The sequence below is a fragment of the Anolis sagrei genome, chromosome 3, assembly GCF_037176765.1.
Source record: "Anolis sagrei isolate rAnoSag1 chromosome 3, rAnoSag1.mat, whole genome shotgun sequence".
Taxonomy (NCBI): Eukaryota; Metazoa; Chordata; class Lepidosauria; order Squamata; family Dactyloidae; genus Anolis; species Anolis sagrei.
In genome coordinates, this window is record NC_090023.1 from 180,289,550 (window position 1) to 180,302,925 (window position 13,376).

General features: G+C 39.9%; 1 protein-coding gene across 6 annotated transcripts in view; it reads left to right on the forward strand.

Annotated features, from left to right (window-relative positions):
• The window catches only part of PCDH15 (protocadherin related 15), a 1,134,710-nt gene that overhangs the window by 511,003 nt on the left and 610,331 nt on the right, over positions 1-13,376 (forward strand). Inside the window, exon 1 of one of the 6 annotated variants that reach the window (XM_067465709.1) lies at positions 12,084-12,443. The exons of the other annotated variants lie outside the window; for them this stretch is intronic. The gene's annotated coding sequence lies outside the window, so the exon portion shown is untranslated. Of the gene's footprint in view, positions 1-12,083; positions 12,444-13,376 lie in introns of those variants that run through there. 6 annotated transcript variants of the gene reach the window in all.

The following is a 13,376-nucleotide window of genomic DNA, read 5'->3' on the forward strand; positions in this document are numbered from 1 at the left end:
TGGTTCCTCTTTTGGCCAATCTATATCCTGAGATTTTATCCTAGCTTTTTGGCATTGGATGCTTCTGAATATATTAGTTTGTCATTAGTTTGTCTTAATTTGTCTTTGAACCGGTAGTGGTTTCTTTGTTCAGAATCTGTCCAGGTCCCTTATAATCCCTTTAATCTGCAGGCTTTAGGACTCTTATGATGCCTAGTAATACCTTTGAACTCTTTTTCCCCGGCCCGCTATACCTATGCTAAGCCTCGGCTGAAGGCCCCTTTAAGGGTCTCCTGCCTCCGCTTAGCCGCGGTTTTGCCGTCCCTTTCGGGAGGGAGTGAGACGCTCTACCCAGCCTGGGGGATGTTGAGGTATTGTGCAATAGATCTATCTTCGATGCTCCAAATCAAATCCTTAGTCGATTATGGGTCACCCGCGGAGTTTAATGCTTTGGTATGCCCTTTGTCTTATTCTGCTTGTAGCTCTTGCTGATCAGTGAGCCGGTGGTTTATGGAGAAATTGGAAGACCAAATGGCTTCCTGCCTAGGAGTGAGTCTGCCCTCGCGTGCCCGTTGCCGGGTGTTTTCGGGTGTCCCCTTGAGGGGGGCACCTCCTAAACACCGTCGGCCGATCGGCACCTTAAGGACCTTGCCTTTGAAGACCTCAATCCATCTATCAGAGGGGGGATATCTTCCCCAGACTCACCAATCCTTGCTGTTCGCGAGCCGCGCTCTCCGAACACGTCCTCCATGCAGCAACCACCAACCGGAAGTCCATTGCAGCCTTAATGAAAGAAAATGTATAGTGAAGTCAGCCCAACATACTCCTTAAAATTCAGTAATATGATTTCATTCACAGTCAGTTGGACTCTTTTTGTGATTTAATGTCTGTGAAACATATCTTCTGCAGTACGATTATGTATGAGGAGTAGGAGGTGCACGGGTAATATACAGAAAAGGCTTTCAAGTCCCACCCCTCAATAGTCTGAAGGTATAGTTTGCAAGCAAGAAGTTCACATTGAAGTTTTTATGAGCTATCATGTTAGAATCCAGCAAGCATCCTCAAAAGTTTCTACAGTTGTACTGATCACAAATAAAGAGCAGACGTTTTGGTCAAAAGTAAAATACTGATTCAATCACATCATTTAGAATTGCTGTTCCAGGAGGGTGGGGGGGGGGAATGAGAAGGAGGGTAATACATATTTATTTATTTAATTTATTTATTTACTTTATTTGTATACCGCTCTTCTCAGCCCTTAGGCGACTCAGAGCAGTTTACAACAATTTAGGTATACACAATACAAAATCCTTAAGCATTTAAAAGCAATAGCATCACAAATCATTAAACATCAATATCAATACATCACTACATCAATATAACAAATTCATCAGGTCTCATCAATGAAACCACAATCCAAACCCGTTATCCGATATTCCGTGTTCCGATAGTCAGTCAATCAATCACACTGCCAGGTCTTTACTTTCCTCTGGAATGCCAGCAAGGAGTGGGTCGATCTAATATCTGCAGGAAGGGCGTTCCACAGCCAAGGGGCCACCACTGAGAAGGTCCTGTCTCTCATCCCCGCCAGGCGTTCTTGTGAAGCCGGCGGGATCGAAAGCAGGGCCTCCCCAGACGATCTTAAGGTCCTAACTGGTTCATAGGAGGAGACGCGTTCGGACAGGTAGGTCGGGCCAGAACTATTTAGGGCTTTAAAGGCTAAAGCCAGCACTTTGAATTGTGCCCGATAGCAAATTGGCAGCCAGTGGAGCTGGCGCAGCAGGGGAGTGGTGTGCTCCCTGAGTGCCGCTCCTGTTAGCATCCTGGCTGCCAATCATTGGACCATTTGAAGCTTCTGAGCAGTCTTCAGAGGCAACCCCATGTAGAGAGCATTGCAATAGTCTAAATGGGATGTGACTAGAGCATGGACTACTGTGGCCAAGTCAGGCTTCCCAAGGTACGGGTGCAGCTGGCGCACTAGTTTTAACTGTGCGAATGCTCCCCTGGTCACCGCTAAAACCTGGGGTTCCAGGCTCAGCAATGAGTCCAAGATCACACCCAAGCTGTGAACCTACGTCCTCAGGGGGAGTGTGACCCCGTCCAACACAGGCTGTAACCCTATACCCTGTTCGGCCTTGCGACTGACCAGGAGTACCTCTGTCTTGTCTAGATTCAATTTCAATTTGTTCGCCCTCATCCAGACCATCACAGCGGCCAAGGAATGTTTAAAGTGTCATTTAAGGAATATTTACTTTTTGAATATTGTATACTGAAATGAGTCCTGTATGGCAAAGGTTTGTGAATTGTTTGGGTGTTTCAAATAAAAATTGTAATTAAATAAAAAAGCAAAATACTAAACTTAACAAAAACTGGGTACAAAAAGAGGTCTGTTACCAGTTAAATTTAGAGTGGGGAACACCACCAGCCTACAAGAAATAACTGCAAAATATACAATCCACTGACTTTGTAACCGTTTCCATTTCCTTGTGCTGTTGTGTGGAGAGTGTTAGAGATTCTTGTCTTAGACTGGATGTCAAATTTGTCAATGCATAAAGCTGTCAGCGAGGCTTTATCCTGCATAAAATTCACACATGGTTCATTTTAATAGAAAAGTGCATTTATAGCAGATAAATTATTTGTAATATTTAAGCATTGAGACTTTTTTTCATGCAGAAAAGGCTGTTTTCTGCATCATCATCATCATCATCATCATCATCTTTATTTATAATCCGCCACCATTTCCCCAAAGGGGACTCGGGGCAGCTAACATGAGGCCAAGCCCAAAACAATACAACATGATAAAACACAAGATAGACAAGAAAATAAATCACAACAAAATATATAAAATAACAATAAAATAATATAAAACAACATAATAAAATCAAACTCAGAGGGCGGGCCAGATGTATGAGGTAAAATGTTAAAATGTTAAAACCCTGGGAGAGATAGGGATAAAACTGAATTTATCAAAGAGGAGCCCGAAAGAGAGGAGTAAAGTGATTTGGCCTTTATAGGGGGCAGGGGAAAAGTGTGTTATACTAAAGGCAACTGTAGATGGATGCAACCAGATGGATGGAGTGGTCATTCTCCAAAGGCACATCAGAAGAGCCAAGTTTTGAGATCTTTCTTGAAAGCATCTAGGGTAGGGGCTTACCTGATCTCCCTAGGCAGTGAGTTCCAGAAATGGGGGGCCACAGGGGAGAAGGCCCTCTCCCTTGTTCCCACAAGTCGAGCCTGTGAAAGAGGAAGGGATGAAAGAAGGGCCTTTCCAAAGGACCGAAGAGATCATGCAGGTTTTTGGAAGGAAATGTGTTCACAAAGGTAGGTGGGTCCCAAACCCACCTACCTTTGCATAAAAAGTGTTGTTTTCTGTTGAGAAAAACTTGTAATTGGGGATCTATTCTGTACAAAATTCACACATGGTTGTTTTTGACAGAAAACATATTTTCTGCAAAGGAATTTCTGTTCCAAATCTTTTCCCTATAAATTACAACTCTCTAGTTATAGGCTGCATTTTTTCATGTAGAAAGCAACATTTTCTGCGTTGAAATATTACTTACTATCTTAAAAATGTTTTCTGTACAAAACAATCATATGTGAATTTTGCACAAAATAATTACCAAACTGTGAAAATTCTTCACAGTTTTGGATTCTTCACACCAGGGCTTCTAGATACTCAAAAACATATTTCGAATATTTCTAAGTACTCTTTCCTTCCCTAATTATTCATGTTTTTAATTGAAAGTGTTTTGTGTTTCATTTATTCAATTTTGGCTACTCTTTCATGATTATTCATTTTTGGCTACTCTATTATTTGCTACTTCAGTTATTAAACCTGCCTGTTAATTTGACATTCTCCTCCCAACTTTGGACATTGTGGTTCCTGACAAGAATGGAAAAGGGGGTAGAGCCACACATTCAATTCTATAAGGCAAATTAATGTGAAATAGATAATGCTTTAGCTTTAGTAAAGGTTTCCCCTTTACATTAAGTCTAGTTGTGTCCGACTCTGGGGGGAAGTGCTCATTTCCATTTATAAACCAAAGAGCTAGCATTGTCCGTAGATGTCTCCAAGGTAATGTGGCCGGCATGACTGCATAGAGGACTATTACCGTCCCACCAGAGCAGTAGCTATTGATCTACTCACATTTGCATGTTTTCGAACTGCTTGGTTGAGAGAAGCTGGGGCTTACAATGGGAGCTCACCCTGCTCTCTGGATTCAAACAGCTGACCTCTCAGTCAGCAAGTTCAGCAGCTCAGCAGTTTAGCTCGGTGCACCACCAGGGGCTTTCACAGAGCTTGTTCTCTCTCCTTTTTAGACATTGAGGTAATAATAATAATAATAATAATAATAATAATAATAATAATAATTTTATTTCTTACCCTTCTCTCCTCATGGCTCAAGGCAGGGTACAATATCACTAAAAACACACAATCACCTAAAAATATTTATAAAATACATATATTAAAACATATTGCTTCAAAATACATATTAAAATACATAAAACAAAAATTCAGTATAAGACACAAGTTTAAAATTTGTGCTCAAAACTGGTTAGGTATTGCATTGTAACCTACAAGAAAACTTAGAATATTGCTCTAATCTCTTATGGCACTGGTTCATTTAACTTTCAACAGTGATATGGAAACTGCGCATGGCCCTTTCATGAGCATCTTCTGAAGTGATACAGCTGAAATTGGAATACAAAATTCTATTTTTGGATGTGATTGAGAAAGAGCAGGAGGAGGATGTTTTATCCTTTCAATAGTCACATCATGTCTGAAGTTGTCGCTGAAATCCTACATGTTGTGGAAAACAAAGAGCTGCTGTCAAAAATGTTCTCCCTGTTTCCCCACACCTGCTTTAAGTCTGACAAAAATGTATTTGAGATGTGCTGGGTATGACTCTTAAATAATTTTGTGGTAGCTACTATGCTGAATTCAGGTTCATTTGCAATAACTGTGGATATAAATATACAGCTTATGTAGATATTCATCAGAAGCATGTCTTACAGAAAAATAATTCAAGGATGTGTTTACAGGCATGATATTTTGTAAAACCAAAGTTGACTGAAGATGTTCGTGATATATCCTTTTGTTCTGCTCTTAGCAGTGTTCAAAAAAAGAAACACCTTTTTATATCAGGTAATAATGCCCTCTACTTTGTATGATCTCTTTATGATTTAAGCACCGTCCAGTTTTGTGACTACCTTTATGGGTGAAATGACAGCCTTGATTGTATGCTTTCTAAATTTGAAATCCTTAGTTCTCATGCGCATGATGTCCATTGTGTAAGCCACCCAAAATAGCATTGCAGGCCACTTTAAGTCACAGTTTGGAGAAAGGTGGAATATAAATCAAATTAATAAAATTAGACCTGGGTTTATTTATAGATGCACATGCTCATATTCTTCTTTTCATCTTCCATATCATGGTTAAAAGAGTTAAATTAGTGCTAATAGCCCACCATGTGTAAACTAATGCCATGTTAAAGAGCAATAATCCCTTTTACTAGCTGTTTATCAGTCCAAGAAGAATCAGAAGCTTAAAGTATGTATATATGTATTTATTTACCACATTTGTATACCGCCTTTCTCAGCCAGAGGCGACTCAAGGCAATTCACAGTCGGCAGTGATTTGATGCCATAACGAATATCAAAATACAGTTAAAACAATTATAAAAACAATTCAACATTTAAAATGTAATATAAAAAGCAAATATATCTGTAAAAACAAGATCCTTGGTGTCTCCTTACTAAAATTGTTGTCCAGTTGCATCGTCAGTCATTCCATATATTTGTTTACGTCTAATTATGCTCCAGTAGAAAAAAGCTTGCTCAAAGAGCCAGGTCTTAACCATTTTGCAGAATGTTAGAAGGGAGAGAGCTGATCTTATATCCCTAGGAAGGGTGTCCCATAGTCGAGGGGCCACCTCTGAGAAAGCCCTGTTTCTCATCCCCACTAAACACATCTGCAAGAAAGGTGGGATCGAGGGCAGGGCCTCCCCAGATGATCCTAGATGGTTCATAAGGAGAGATACATTCGGATAGGTAAGCCAGACTGTACCCATTTAGGGCTTTATAGGCTAAAGCCAGCACTTTGAATTGTGCCCGGTAGCAGACTGGCATCCAGTGGAGCTGGTGCAACAGAGGAGTTGTGTGCTCCCTGAGCAACGCTCCCATTAGCAACCTGGCTGCCACTCATTGGACCATTTGGAGCTTCCTGACAGTCTTCAAAGGCAACATCACGTAGAGATCGTTGCAGTAGTCTATAAGGGATGTAACCAGAGCGTGGACTACCTTGACCAAGTCAGACTTCCCAAGGTATGGGCGCAGCTGGCACACAAGTTTCAATTATCCAAATGCTCTCCTGGTCACTGCTGAGACCTGAGGTTCCAGGCTCAACAATGAATCTAGGATCACGCCCAAGCTGCAAACCTGCGCCTTTAGGGGGAGCGTAACCCCATCCAATACAGGCTGTAACCCCATGCCCTGTTCGGCCTTACGACTGACCAGGAGTACCTCTGTCTTGTCTGGATTCAGTTTCAATTTGTAATATAACAATTTACATATAATTCATCTGAAGACCTTCTGTCTGTCCAGATCAACATTTGTTATGGTGTTCTGGAATACTTATTAGAATCAGATAATAGATTAATCATAAACATTAACTGCTGTTAGAAAAGAAGCCAGTTCATTTAAAAATGAAACAACATTTGATGAAGGATAGTTACACCCTTTTCAATCTTTATTAACAGGTTTCAGAGGAATTGTTACTCCCTCAATCCCTCGGATTTCTCATATGCCTTTGATAAAACAAGATCCAATCAAGGCAGATACCAATAAGATTTAAAACAAATTACAAAAAATAAAACATAAAAACATAAAAACATATCAATGGAAAGGAGCAATGCCCAACCAGTTAACTGAACTTACATGTGATCGTTATGTCTCAGTAAAAGATCTAAGGAGCCCCCGGTGGCATAGTGGGTTAAACCCCTGTGCTGGCAGGACTGAAGACCCACAGGTTGTAGGTTTGAATCCGGGGAGAGGCGGATGAGCTCCCTCTATCAGCTCCAGCTCCTCTTGCAGGGAAATGAGAGAAGCCTCCCACAAGGATGATAAAAACATCAAATCATCCAGGCGTCCTCTGGGCAACATCCTTGCAGACAGCCAATTCTCTCACACCAGAAGCGACTTTCAGTTTCTCAAGTCGCTCGTGACACAACAAAAAAAATAAAGTAAAAGATCTTTGCCTGCTACCATAAGTGTGGATAGATGGTTACTGAAATGATATATATAATATTTCTGAATGGTCTTGTCTTTCATACATTAAAACTGTTACTTTTGTTTAGATTCTTCATTTATGAGTAATACAAAGAGACCAGTTTAATTGCCTCTTTTCATATTCTTTGTACTAGAAATGCATTATTGTGCAATGAATCCTTCATAAGAGATTTGCACAAAAATTCCAAAATGCAAAAAATAATTGGAAAATAAGCAAAACCTCCTGTAATCTTGCCCTGTATGTAACATGTGTTCATAGGTGGTGTTATCAGTTGTGTTCCTCCAAAATGTAGTTTGTAATCAGCTATAAATCTATATACATTGTAGCTGTAATAAGCTTGATTTTCATAAGTTTGCTACTCTTTTCTACACTCATATAACTGTAGCTTGAATCAGTACAAACCCTAGAGAAAGTTAAGATCTGAATCAATATTCCTAGATTATAAAGTTTCTATTTACATTTCAGATGAAATCACAGGCAGTGTTATATTATGCTGTAAGGACTTCAGGCATAGTGCAATTGTTTTGGAGAACGAGGAAAAGAAATAGAAAAATGGTATTTCTATGCAGAAATGTTATTGCCAGTGAAGAAATGCATGGTTGCTGTGCAGGAAAAGGCTATTTGCTATGGAAAAAATTGCATATGCAAATTTTATGCATAGTAACTCTAGAATTAAAAATAATCATAAAAATGCAGTTGGGAAAGAGTTTCTTTCAGCCAGAAGAAAATTGCTTCTGTTACTTGCTATTTTCTTTAAGAAAAAAAATAGTAAAAAATTTACATTTCTTGAAGAATACTTTGTCTATCATATGTACAGTTCAGTTACAGCTCAAATGTGCCACCAAGTCATTTCAGACTTATATGACCCAAATCCAATCCAAATATCTTTACATATTTAATATTAATTATAGCAGATATCAAAATGAATGCAAACACATGTCAGAAACATGCAAAGGATTGAGAGCTGGTGTTAACAATAAATGGCAAGTGGTTTTCCATATTTCAGCTGGATAACGAACCTGTTCCAGCTTTTAGTTTGAAATTTAATGGATTTTTCCAAAACATTGAATGTCTTTTGGGGACACAGTTCAAGATATTTTATAGTTTGGACCAAAATGCAGAACACATGGTGAGCCTCATGTTTAGGTTGAAAGTTATCCATTCACCCTTGTTTGAATTATGAAATTGTACTTACTTACTTACTTAGGCGATCCCTCGTTGTCCGAGTATGATGGCCTTCCAAGTGTAGTGTCTTGGCGGTGGATATGTATGATGGCCTTCCAAGTGTAGTGTCCAAGTGTAGTGTCTTGGCGGTGGATACGTAGATGACTGTGGGCATGTTCTTCCACAGTGAGGGCATCAGATTCTAGGTGGAAGATGGTCCTGGTCAGGGTTGGCTTGTTGTGCCTTCCTCTTGGTACACTTCTCCCTATCACCCTCCATTTGTGCCTTTTCAAATTCCACAGCAGTACTGGTCATAGCTGACCTCCAGATAGAGTGCTCAAAGGCCAAGGCTTCCCAGTTCTGGGTGTCTATCCCACAGTTTATAAGGTTAGCTTTAAGCTCATTTTTACATCTCTTTTCTTGTCTACCAACCTTTCATTTTTCCCTTCTTGAGTTGGGAGTTGTGAAATTACTATGTGCCATTCAGCAAGACATACACTGCAGTTATTGATGTGATGCTTTCTGGCCTGTTTTATAGGAATGCTAGTATTAGCCTCCCTTTCAGGGCTGTCAGGATGGTTGCTATTTGAAACATTTTGAGGATTTGAATTATGTCATAAATTAAAATAGTACTGTTCCCTAATGATCAATGCCAACATGTTTCTTTGAAGTAAAACTAAGTGAAGTAATAACAATCTAGTTTAATCTATTTTTTAAAAAATCTTTATTTAGGATAAATGAAAAAGTACATTCTTCCATGGGGACTCTATTTATGCTAACGTGTGTGTGTGTGTGTGTATGCTGTATATATGTATGCTGTATATATGGTATATGCTGTATATGGGGTAATATTATATTCCTTTCTTAGGAACAAAAACAATGGTGACTTTTTATCTTGATCAAATCAGGCTCATTATGCTACAGTGGAACCTCTACTTAAGAACATCCCAATGTAAGACTATTTTGAGTTCAGAGCTGTCGCGCAACACAGGTTTTGCTTTGACATAAGAGCAGCTTTTTAGTTAAGCAGGAGCACTAGCTTGAGGGTACAATACTTATGGGCTTCAAGGCTGCTGTGCCTCATGCCTCCAGGGCTCTGTGCCTCACTCTCTTGTCTGCTTTGGAAGATTTCTGTCTGCTTTGCTCTTTTCTGCTTTGAGGAACTTTAGGTTAGTTGATTTTGTGTGGTTTTTATTCCTGATATGTTTGTCTTCATGAAGAGAGAGAGCACACAAGAGAGAGAGGGAAGGAGGCTGTAATGAGTACAGCTGGAAGAAGATGATGCTTCTGCTTCTTCACTTTGTGCTTTCTTGCCACAACTCTATGGTCCTGCCATTTTAAAGCCGATCTTTCTTTTTTATTGTTCTATGTGAATGTGCATTTATACATTATTTGTTATTTATAAAGTACATATTAGAGAGATGAGCAAAAACTAACAAAATGAAGTTCAACAGTCACAAATGCAAGATACTCCACTTAGTCAGAAAAATGAAATGCAAAGATACAGAATGAGAGGTGTGTGGCTCAAGAGCAGTATGTGTAAAATAGATCTTGGGGTCCTCGTGGACAACAAGTTAAACATGAGCCAGCAATGTGATGTGGCGGCAAAAAAAAAGTGAATGGAATTTTGGCCTGCATCAATAGGTCCAGGGAAGTCATGCTACCCCTCTCTTCTGCCTTGGTTAGACCACACCTGGAATATTGTGTCCAATTCTGGGCATCACAATTGAAGAGAGATATTGACAAACTAGAATGTGTTTGGAGGAGTGTGACTAAAATGATCAAGGGTCTGGAGAACAAGCCCTATGAGGAGTGACTTAAAGAGCTGGGCATGTTTAGCCTGAAGAAGAGAAGGCTGAGAGGAGACATGATAGCCATGTATAAATATGTGAGAGGAAGTCATAGGGAGGAGGGAGCAAGCTTGTTTTCTGCTTCCTTGGAGACTAGGACGCGGAACAATGGCTTCAAACTCCAAGAAAGGAGATTCCATCTGAACATGAGGAAGAACTTCCTGACTGTGAGAGGCGTTCAGCAGTGGAACTCTCTACCCTGGAGTGTGGTGGAGGCTCCTTCTTTGGAAGCTTTTAAACAGAGGCTGGATGGCCATCTGTCAGGGGTGCTTTGAATGCAGTTTTCTTGCTTCTTGGCAGGGTGTTGGACTGGATGGCCCATGAGGTCTCTTTCAACTCTATGATTCTATTATTCTTTTTTATTGTTCCATGTGAATGTGCATTTATACATTACTAGCCATGCCCTGCCACGCGTGGCAGTAGTGATTCCTATGTTATCATCTATTACAGTGTTTCTCAACCTGGGGGTCAGGACCCCTGGGGGGGTCATGAGGGGGTATCAGAAGGGTTACTAAAGACAACAGTATTTTCTGTTGGTCATGGGGGTTCTGTGTGTGAAGTCTGGCCCAATTGTATCATTGCTGGGGTTCAAAATGCTTTTGATTGCAGGTGAACTATAAATCCCAGTAACTACAACTCTCAAATGTCAAGGTCTATTTCCCCCCAACTCCATCTGTGTTTATATTTCAGCATATGGATCATTCGTGCCAAGTTTGGTCTAGATCTTTCAATTCTGTTGTTTGTGGGGTTCAGAATGCTCTTCGATTGTAGATGAACTGTGAATCCCAGTTACTACAACTGCCAAATGTCAAGGTCTATCCCCCCCTCACCCCCCCCCCCAAACTCCATCTGTGTTCATATTTGGGCGTATTTAGTGCTTGTGCTAAGTTTGGTCCAGATCCATCATTGTTTGAGTCCACAGTGCTCTCTGGATTTTTGTGAACTACAACTCCAAAACTCAAGGTCAATGCCTACCAAACCCTTCCAGTATTTTCGGTTGGTCATGGGAGTTCTGTGTACCAAGTTTGGTTTAATTCCATTGTTGGTGGAGTTCAGAATGCTCTTTGATTATAGGTGAACTATAAATCCCAGCAACTACAACTCCCAAATGACAAAATCATAATTTTTTGGGTGATGGTCACTCCTTGTGTTGTGAGATGTTTTTTAGCCAAATTTGGTGTGATTTCATTCATTGGTTCTTTTTTTTTAATGTACTCATTATGCACAGAGCATTTTTATATAGATAGATTTTTTTATAAAGTACATTTTCTTATTTAAAAACACATAGCAAAAAAATGGGTGGGTTTTCAATTAATAGCATTTCAATGGGAAAATTCACTTTGAGATAAGAGCATTTTGAGTTAAGAGCTTGGCCATGGAACGAATTAAACTCTTAAGTCAAAATATCACTGTATCTTGAAACCATGTGATATTGTAGGACATTAATGGAAGATTCCTAAAAAGCCATCATTGCAGAAATGAAAATAGTGCATATAAAATCTCAACAGACAGGAAAGCTGCTACGCTTTGCTTAGAATGGCAAAACAGAGATAAAAAATATTTTCTTAATAGAAAGCCAGATCTTATATTTATTTATTACATTTGCTTGCCTAGCAGATTTAGCACAAAGTAGACTTAACTGTCCATACTGCTGGTGCTGAGAGGCTTTAAGGAGATTATTCCTTTCTGGTCAAATGATATGTTGCAAATGAACGTAAGCTGCTGTACTCCTTTGTTACTGATAAAGTAGGAGGGGGGAGAAAACACGGAGCCCTTGGCAAAGGCTGATTGGACACCCCGGACATTCGAGGAGCTCGCCCCGATTATCAGTGGGATATCAATTTGTCTTAGGGCTGTAGCACCTGCTACTAATTGCTCGCAAGAGCTCCGTGGTCACTGTAGAGTTTAGCCCACTCAGCTCTCTCTCTCTCTCTCTTCGTCTTTCTCTCTCCCTCTCTCCAATAGCTGCTGAGAGCAGGGCAGCTAATTGCTATTGCTTTAATGCCAGTGAATCGATGTGCTGAGCTAATAGCTGCAGATAGAGGGCACACAAATTCCTGCTTGGAGTCTATGGCCAGTTACTTGTGATGACTAAAGCAGCTGGAGTGCACAGCAGAAACGTGGAGAATGTTTTTTGTGGCTTTCTGATCTAATATGAGAAGCAGGTATTTTTTCTCCTTTTTTTGAAAGAGAGAGAATGTTTGTGCTTATTGGGGCTGTGATGATGCTGAATGTTTCTTTTGCAAAGAGATTACTGCAGATCTGCACCTCACCTTGTTTACCTTGAATTGGAAAAAATATATATGTGAAGCCTCGTTCTTCTTATGTGAGATGCATTCAATAAGCGGGCATGGCGGGAGAAACTTAAGGCATAACTCTGCGTTGGCTAAGCACGAAACTTTCAACTGTTCAGTAAGTTATTTTTCCCCCACTTTGAACTGAAGCTGACAGTAAACTACCTGAAAAAGTGGAGATTTTATCAAAGAGCAAAGTAAGACGTCTAGGATACGAATTGTCTGCTTTGAGTTTGATAGCTAGAAGCGGTCAGTAATGAAGTGATGCTAACCATTTGTTTTAGAAGATGCTGAAGTATTTCTCACTCTTAAAACTCTGTCTTCTCTATATTAACTCCTATAGCTTGCCGGGTTTTGCTTGTGTTGTGCTTTTTAAAATTCTTGTCTCTTCACAATTGCAGTGTAAACTACTATCTGTGTGCTGTTTCTTCGAACGGTGCTGAGAAAGATACCTTAATTATAGATGTGATGTCTCTGTTTTGGTTTTGTCAAGAGAAAATAGATGAGGAGGCTACTATCTAGAAGCAAGAGGCTGTATTTTACTACTTGTTTAATGGGGCAACATTTGATCCATATATTAAGTTAATTAGAAAGCTGTGCAGAAGCGTTGGTTTATTATTTGCAGTAATAAGCACTTTACAAGAATGCAAAGGAGCTGCAGGAATAACTTTTGGGGAGAGTTTTTGTGTTTTACTTGTGGAATGTCAGAAGGCAATTTCCTAAACAAGTGTGCCCAGAATTTCACTTTATATAAAAAATCTAGCTATATTGTCAAAGGCTTTCATGGCCGGAATCACTGGGTTG